An 8,491-nucleotide genomic window follows, 5' to 3' on the forward strand; every position below is an offset into this window, starting at 1 on the left:
TGCATAGATTAGGGAGTAGGAGAATAAGGGAGGGAGAAGCCAGAGGGACTGGGAACCATATGGAGAAGGCTTGGAGAAAAAAGCTTTCCTACGTCAATTCTGTTGGGGGCAAGACCAGAGCGGGCATTTAAGAGAAGATAAGTATCTAATGTGCTGCCTGATTTGACCTCTCTTTGTTATTCACAGAGCTTCAGTAAAGACCAGAAAAATGAAATCCAAATGCTAGCTGTAACGAGTTTCTTGTGAGAATCAGTGAAGGGTCTGTGTTCTGCTTTCAAGTTGCCATGGGACCAGGATGTAGTTAATGCACTTGGGTGAAGGGGTAGCTGACCAGTGGGTATCTTCCTTGATAAAATGTGCTTATTTTTTTACAGGATACAAAATTACAGCTAGATAGGTGGAATAATAAGTTCTAGTATTTCATACCACTGTAGAATTACTATAGTTAATGACAATACATAGTTGCAAATGGCTAGTAGGAGGATATTGAATACTGCCAACACTGAAAAAGTGTCGGATAAATGTCTGAGATGGTGGATATGCTAAGTGCCCTGATGAGATCGCTGTATATGACACATATCAAAACATCACAATGTACCCCATGAATATGGACATTTATTACTGATTAAAAATAAATACATATATACATAAAATAAAAATACTTAAAAAATTTAAAATGTGCTTATTTTGAAACTTGGTAGGGAGTCAGGAGAGGAGGGAAGAAAGAAACATCAGTGGACTAAGGAGACCATAACTCTGGGAGAGATGGCATTGATGAGATGAGGAATAACACAAAGAAAGAGAAAAAGGGTTAGAATTTCAGAGAGCATTTGAGAAGGGAATCTGTCAAGATTTTAACTCAAGTACAGACATGGAGTGACAGAGCATGATGAAGAGAGGGACAGGTGATGCAGACATCCCTGTAACACTGAGGCTTAAATAGGTTGCATCACGAGTCCTAGAGAAACATGGTTAAGAGGCTCAGCTAGACAAGAAACTTGGAACACCTTGGGACAAGTTTCAGCAATGTTGTTAAAGATTACCCTACTGAGCTTTGGTGAAGCCATGGATTTTGTTCACCCATTTTCCTTAGTTTTTCTTTCTCCCATTATTGCTTATTATTTCTCTAATTACACCTATAGATTAAGCAGGCTGTACATGGTGGGAAAAGGCACACTTGTGACTTTTCTTTTACTCCTACTTCTTCCTCTATTTACTTCCAATTTCTGTCCATCTTCCAGAGCAGAGAGTCCAAACATTTTTGAGCATAAATACGTTTTAATATAAAAAATATGCAGGCCAAGCATGGTGGCTCATGCCTGTAATCCAAGTATTTTGGGAGACCAAGGTGGGTGGATCACTTGAGGTCAGGAATTTGAGACCAGCCTGGCCAAGATGCTGAAATTTCATCTCTTCTAAAAACACAAAAATTATCTGGGTGTGGTAGTATACACCTATGGTCCAAAATACTTGGCTTGGGAGGCTGAGGCATGAACATTGCTTGAACCTGGGAGGTGGAGGTTGCAGTGAGCCAAGATTGCACCATTGCACTCCAGCCTAGGTGACAGAGCGTGACCCTGTCTAAAAAAAAATCTAGAAAAATTATAAGAGCATTTGTTTCTACTGATTAAAAAATACATATAGTCAAAAATATTGCTAATGCAGTAACATTTCAATCAAATATTTCTTATTAATTTTAACAGCATCCATAAACAGTTGAAAATACACATGTATTTGTTAGAAGTAGACTAACTGTAACAGATCTGAAAACTGGTGGCTTAAACAACATAGAACTTATTTCTCCATCACATGAAATGTGGTGTTGGGCTCCACAATCACTGGCAACCTAGGCTACGTCCAGCTTTTGAGTTCATAGGCACTAGAGTGGCTCTTGTCATCACTATCCATGATAGAAGTCTATCTAACATTTCTGCATCTTGAGATGTAGGGTGAAGAAAAGAGGAGGAGAAGGGGCTAAGGACGCACATCTTAGTTGTCTCTTAAGGACATTTCTGGAAATTACCATGTTATCTGTTTCCTGTTACATCCCATTGGTCAGAGCTTAGACATACCTCTACATCTAGCTGCAAGGGAGGCTGGGAAATAGTGTCTTTATTCCTGGCTGTCATGTGCTCAGATAAACTGTGGACACTCAAGAAGTGAAAATTTATAATGTGCTTATTTTTAAACTTAGCAGGGATTATTATTTGGGGTAACTAGCATTTTCTGCCCCAACAGATGTGTGTCATTTGCCCACAGCCACATGGCAATTTAGTGCAGGGTCAGGACTAGATAGAAGCTAGTTACCTAAATTTCCTGCTGTCTTCTGTCTTGTATCATTTTTATTCTCACTCCTTATCTTGTCTACTGGATGGTGTACATATCTTTATCATGGGTATATGGGTAGATGCCTCTCTGGTTTTCTTAAATTGTCATTTTCCCTTATGTTTGCGTGACATTCTGGTAATATTTAATATTTGTGATGCTGTGTGTGAGTCTTCTTGCCATACTTAATCCCACATAGCATAATACTATCAAGTCACCACGGATGAGAGATTTGGGGTTTAGGATGGTCCCTGAGGCACCAAAGAAAGTGCAGAAAAAGCAAGGAGCAAATAAGAATTGGTTGCAGCTCACGAAGTAATTCTCAAGATAATCAGGAGAACTGCCTCTGGCAGAGACTGAGATGAGACTCTTGAGAGTAGGTAAGAGGGTAAAATATGTGAATAATAAAGGAAGTCTTAGTGCTTGGGTGGTCTCTTGTGTAATATGCTTTCAGAAGGTGAAAAAATATTTATGATTTTTGACTATGTTGTTGCTGTATACAGCTCAACACTAAGGATGAGAGCTTTATCATTTGAACAGGGCATAATAACCATGGCTTTCAATTTCTTTTTCTTTTTCCTTTGTGCACTATTTTGAAGTACCAAATAAAATTGGGGTATCAACATTTGCAGAAATCTGACATATCCTACTCTACACAGTATCTTAACTTCCAAATCTTGCCCAAATTATTCTTTTGGCCAACCCTTTCTCATCTTTGAAATTTATTTATGTATAAATTCATATATATATATGAATTTATATATAAATATATATAAATTAATTTCAAAGATGAGAGAGGTTTGGCCAAAAGAAGCATATTATGTATATTATATAATGTATATGTATATTATATAATATATAAATAATAAATAATATATAATATGTATATTATATAATGTATAATATATATAAAAAACTAATAACTTCTTAGCCCTTTTGTAAAGCCAGACCCTCATTTTTTATCACAGCAAAAGGATGAATGCATAGATATAGTTGTATAGATGTGTATATAAATATAGTTTAGATTTGTATGCCTTTCTTCAGAAAGTGTGGAGCCAACTTTTTTTTTTTGAGATGGAGTCTCATTCTCTCACCTAGGCTGGAGTGCAATGGCACAATCTTGGCTCCCTGCAACCTCTGCACCCTGGGTTCAAGCAATTATCCTGCCTCAGCCTCCCAAGTAGCTGGGATCACAGGCATGTGCCACCTTGCTATTTTTGTGTTTTTAGTAGAGACGGGGTTTTTCCATGTTGGTCAGGCTGGTCTTGAACTCCCTACCTCAGATGATCCACCCATATTGGCCTCCCAAAGTGCTGGGATTACAGGCATAAGCCACTGTGCCCGGCCAACCAATTCTTGACTCTGGTGTAGAATGTCTTTGGCTGGCTGACTGCTCACAGCATGATGAGGCAAAGGAATCAGTTTGGGTATAATCAAGGAAGTGGATTACTGGGAGTATTATAGAGGAAAGGATTCATTACACAATTGTGGGAGAAGCTGGGGAAGTAAGACCTGAAAGGAGGAATTGGAAGATCAGAGAAAAATTGTTAATCTGCCCCCAAGATGGGCAATTTGGAACTTGCCGGGGAATCTGGGAAGCCAAATAGTCAGTTGGCAGAGCTGGACCATGAAGGAAAGCTGGTTGAAAGGTATGATCTCTACATAGCAATTGCTTCTGAGGGTCTGCAGGCAGCATCTGGCAGTGGGCTGTCAGATGCGGTTGGTCAGCAGTGTTGGCAGTTAGCAAAAGCTGAGCACAGAGCAGGAGAGAGTAAGGAGAAGCTGTGAGCGGCTGTCTCCTCTCCATCTGTCTGTCACCTTCAGAGAATAATGGCTACTGCCTTACTCCTGCCTTCTAAATCTTGCACAAATTCTTCTTTTGGCCAATTCTCTCTCAGAACCATATGGGGTTCTGGGAAATGTGATTCTAGATAAACCCAGTTGACACAGTACATATTCACATAGTAAAATAGTCAAATAAAGGAAAATTATTGTTTGTACATTTTAAGGAAAATTCTAATACTAGTGGGCCCCCAGTTCACCTGGGTCATATATTCACAGGTATGAAAATGACAGAGTCATAGAAAATTTGTCAGTTGCAAAATATCACACAATGTTTATATTGTATGAGTATGAAATTGCTGTAAAATCTTGCCCTTAATATTCCCATTATAGATATGGTTTTGGTTTCTAGTGGATAGAGGGGAAAACTGTCTAGGGGAATTAGTTGAAATACTGAATGCTTTCCTGAGTTTGACAGAGTATTGAGAACAGAGGGCTATACTCTGTGGACCATAAAGTATCCCACACCATTTACAAAGGTGATTTATCCCAGTAACAATTTCACTAATAGTTTCACACTTGGTGATTATTAATTCTCATTACAGATTATTTCCCTTAGCTCCGTTATGCTTTAATCTCAGCTGTTTTCTGGCACATTAACAGTATGGCAGACCCCCAAAGGAAGGCTGGTCACAGACTTTATGTGATGCAGAAGATAATTTGGCCAGTGAATTGGATGAATTGGAAAACTCAAGTAGGATCTTATTCTCCTCAGAAGACTCTAGGAGGCTGTGGAATCTCAAGTGTGAATAGCCTTGTCCTCTATAGAGTAGAGGTCTTGGAGAAGCATTAGGTGGACAGCAGCCAGAGAAGAGGCCTCTTTAGTCTTTTTGGGGGGAACTCACATTATATTGGAAAGTATATGCTACTGTTTCAACCTTGACACTTTATCCATTCCCTTCCAGGCTCTGACTAGGTTGGGAGGCATCAAGAGGCGGTGTCTCTTCCTCCAAAGGCTTCCATGAGCCATCTGCAGGGCTGGCCCAAGACCAAACCATGGAAGAGGATGACAGCACCTTCTCTGATGCCTCTTTGGCCCTTTACACACTCCCTTCCCTGGTTCTAGGTGTCCTCATGAAGACTTTGAGTTTGTTTTTTGGTATTTTTGAGACAGATAAGTCTTGCTTTGTTGCCCAGGCTGGAGTTCAGTGGCATGATCTCAGCTCACTGCAACCCCCACCTCCCAGGTTCAAGCAATTCTCCTGCCTCAACCTCCTGAGTAGCTGGGAGTACAGGTGTGTGCCACCACACCTGACTAATTTTTGCATTTTTAGTAGAGATGGGGCTTCACCATGTTGGCCAAGCTGATCTTCAACTCCTGACCTCAGGTGATTCACCCACCTTGGCCTCCCAAAGTGCTGGAATTATAGACATGAGGCACCTTGCCCAGCCCTCGTGAAGACTCTGGTTGCCCAAGGTCACTCAGTGTTGTTCACTCCTTAGGCCAGCTTTCACTGGCCAGTGCTTTACTTGAGACTTTCAATTCCTCTGCTTCTGTAAAAACATTCCATTGCAGTGACCCTCTGTGACCTTCCCTGAGCTACATCACAATACTGCTGATGGCTCCGACAATTCTCAGTCAGTAAGAGCCTCCTCAATGGTGGCAATTGGGTGTGTTTGGCTTCCCAGGTTTCCCTGCCAGTTCCAAATTAAACAATCTGATAGACAATAATTTGGGCAAGCCTTTGGAAGTTTCCACTGGCCACCTACTCCACCTACATGTAGGGTAAATTACACACATAAATGTCTGTTTGGTTAGTTGTTAATGCAATTGATGGCTAGTGATTGCTCAAACTCAAACTTCATACTTGTTCTCCATCTGTTAGGTACTTAATAAATGCCTGTCAGCCGAAGTCATTTTTATTTATTTATTTTTACACAGCACATTAAAAAATAAAAGACATTTATTCCGCGTCATGATCAAACTATTATATTTAACAATCAACAGCCTGGGTGCAAAAAAAAAAAAAAAAGTCTACCTTAAAACCCTTTGTTGGAATGCTTTCCACTTTCCACAGAACAGAAACTAAAATAACCTGTTATACAATTAGTCACAAATACAGTCCTCAAGTTTTTTGCCCATACACATGAGTATTTGTCTAAAACATGTCTCCTTTGTAGCAGCTAGGCCCTGCCACCAATGTGCTTGACTGAGTCCACAAATCTGTTGTAACCTGTAGCTTCCCTGTCACTTCTCTGACTCTCCTCTCCTGCTAAGTTTTGTTTCCTAATTAAAATCTTCTGCCACTGCCATAGCTACTGCTGCTACTGGAACCGCCATAGCTACCTGGGTTTTGTGGCTTGGCAAAATATTGGCTGCCACCACCACAGGGACCAGAGCTTCTGCCTCCAAAGTTTCCTCCCTTCGTGGGTCCAAAATTTGAATACCGATTGTTGTAATTGCCAAAATCATTGTGGCTTCTACCACCTCCAAAATTGCTTCCATTATTACCAAATCCATTCTAGCCATCCCCACTGCCACCATATCTACCACCACACAGCTGCCACCAAAGCCACCACGACCACTGAAGTTTCCTCGACAAAGTTGTCATTCTCACCGAAACCACCTCCACGCCCACCACCAAAGTTTCCAGAACCACTATAACCTCTTTGGCTGGGTGAAGCACTCGCCATCTCTTGCTCTGACAGGGCTTTCCTAACTTCACAGCTGTGGCCATTCACAGTATGGTATTTCTGAATGACAGTCTTATCCACGGGGTCATGGCTGTCAAAGGTTACAAAGGCAAGGCCCCTTTTCTTGCCACTGCCTCGGTCAGTCATGATATCAATCACTTCCATTTTTCCACACTGTTCAAAATAATCTTGTAGGTGATTTTCTTCAGTGTCTTCTTTGCTGCCACCAATAAATATCTTTTCACAGTTAAGTGGGTACCTGGTCTTTGAGAATCATCTCTTGAGATAGTTCTCTTTGGTTCCTCAACTCTTCCATCCGCCTTGTGTGGCCTTGCATTCCTGGCTGCATCCACCTCCTCCACATTGGCATAGGTGACAAACCCAAAGCCTCTGGAGCACTTGGTGTTTGGATCTCTCATTACCACAGTCTGTGAGCATTCCCCACTGCTCAGAATGGATCCTCAGGCTCTCTTATTGGTTCTTTCAAAGCTCAACCCTCCAATGAAAAGATTCCTCAGCTGTTCGAGGTCTTTCGGAGACCCTGACAGCAAGGAGAAGAGAGACTTTAACGATGCTTCTAAGGTGGCGTCCATGGGCAAAAAAGTGGTTGACATAGTTTTGAATAGTCTTTGTTCAAGGGTTTTACTCTCTAAATTACAGAGACAAGTGGGACATCAATAATCCAGGAAAGAGTTAGCAGGAGTTTCAGATAAAGAGTAGTAATTATGGGTGGCAGGGTTGGGCGTGTGGCCAGGTGAGCAGAGTCCCTAGCAAGGATATGCGAGGCTCTAGGCCAGGGGATTCAACATATTTCAGCTTGTGGCAAGATTTGGAAAAGGAGGCGAGTCATCATTGGAGTCATGGAAAAGGCCCAACTGCAAGTGTCCAAACAAAATAACTGAGACCAACTCAGCCAGTGCCTGAAGGGATTCAGACCACTCCTAGGAGCATGTTTTCTTTTTCAACAGGTCTTGGGTCTCCTTTCATGGGTCCTATCAGGGTCTCAGTCCTGCAGGGTTTAGACCCTGCTGCTCAAGGCTAGGCATTTTAGACCCTTCTACTATGCTTCTATAGATCTGACCGCTCTAGGTACTTCACATAAGTGGAGACATAAAATATCCCACCTGTAAGTGGACTACAGGTGTGAGCGACCATGCACGGCCTTACCTGGCATTTTTGACAGCACGTGTACCTTACAAAGATTTTGTAAGCTTGTCTTGGAGTGTGGGGCATTTGAATGTGATAGCTGTACCATTCATTACATGAATGAATGGGTTGGACTTGTCTTTGGTGGTCTGTACTCCGTTCCCGTGATGATAGCTGTGAATAGTGTCCTGGTAGCCAAATATAACTCAACTTTGCTCCCAGAAAATGAAAACATGTTTAAAAACTTGGTGGATTAGAAATGCCTAACCTCTTTTTAGAAAGTTGTGATTGTCCACTTTACTCCAGACTGTTTGCAGCAAACCTTGGGTCTAGACAACATAAACTACTCATCAAAGCCTTCTGTTACCTCAACCTGGCCAGAAACTCACAGATTCTAAGCAAATATGTATACAAAAACATTAAAAAAAAAAAAAAAAAAAACAAGTGGGAGGACAAGGACAGTGTGGAGTGGCAGTGGTGGGAATGGTAGGCTTGCCTTTTGATGGGGTGGTGGCAGGGGGTGGGCAGAGAGAGGAAGCTTCCC

At 41.5% G+C, this 8,491-nt stretch overlaps 1 pseudogene; it reads right to left on the reverse strand.

Annotated features, from left to right (window-relative positions):
- Positions 1-6,398: 6,398 nt before the first annotated feature.
- LOC128932473 (heterogeneous nuclear ribonucleoprotein A1 pseudogene) lies at positions 6,399-7,394 on the reverse strand (annotated as a pseudogene).
- Positions 7,395-8,491: the final 1,097 nt, after the last annotated feature.

Source organism: Callithrix jacchus, chromosome 6 (assembly GCF_049354715.1).
Source record: "Callithrix jacchus isolate 240 chromosome 6, calJac240_pri, whole genome shotgun sequence".
Lineage (NCBI taxonomy): Eukaryota > Metazoa > Chordata > Mammalia > Primates > Cebidae > Callithrix > Callithrix jacchus.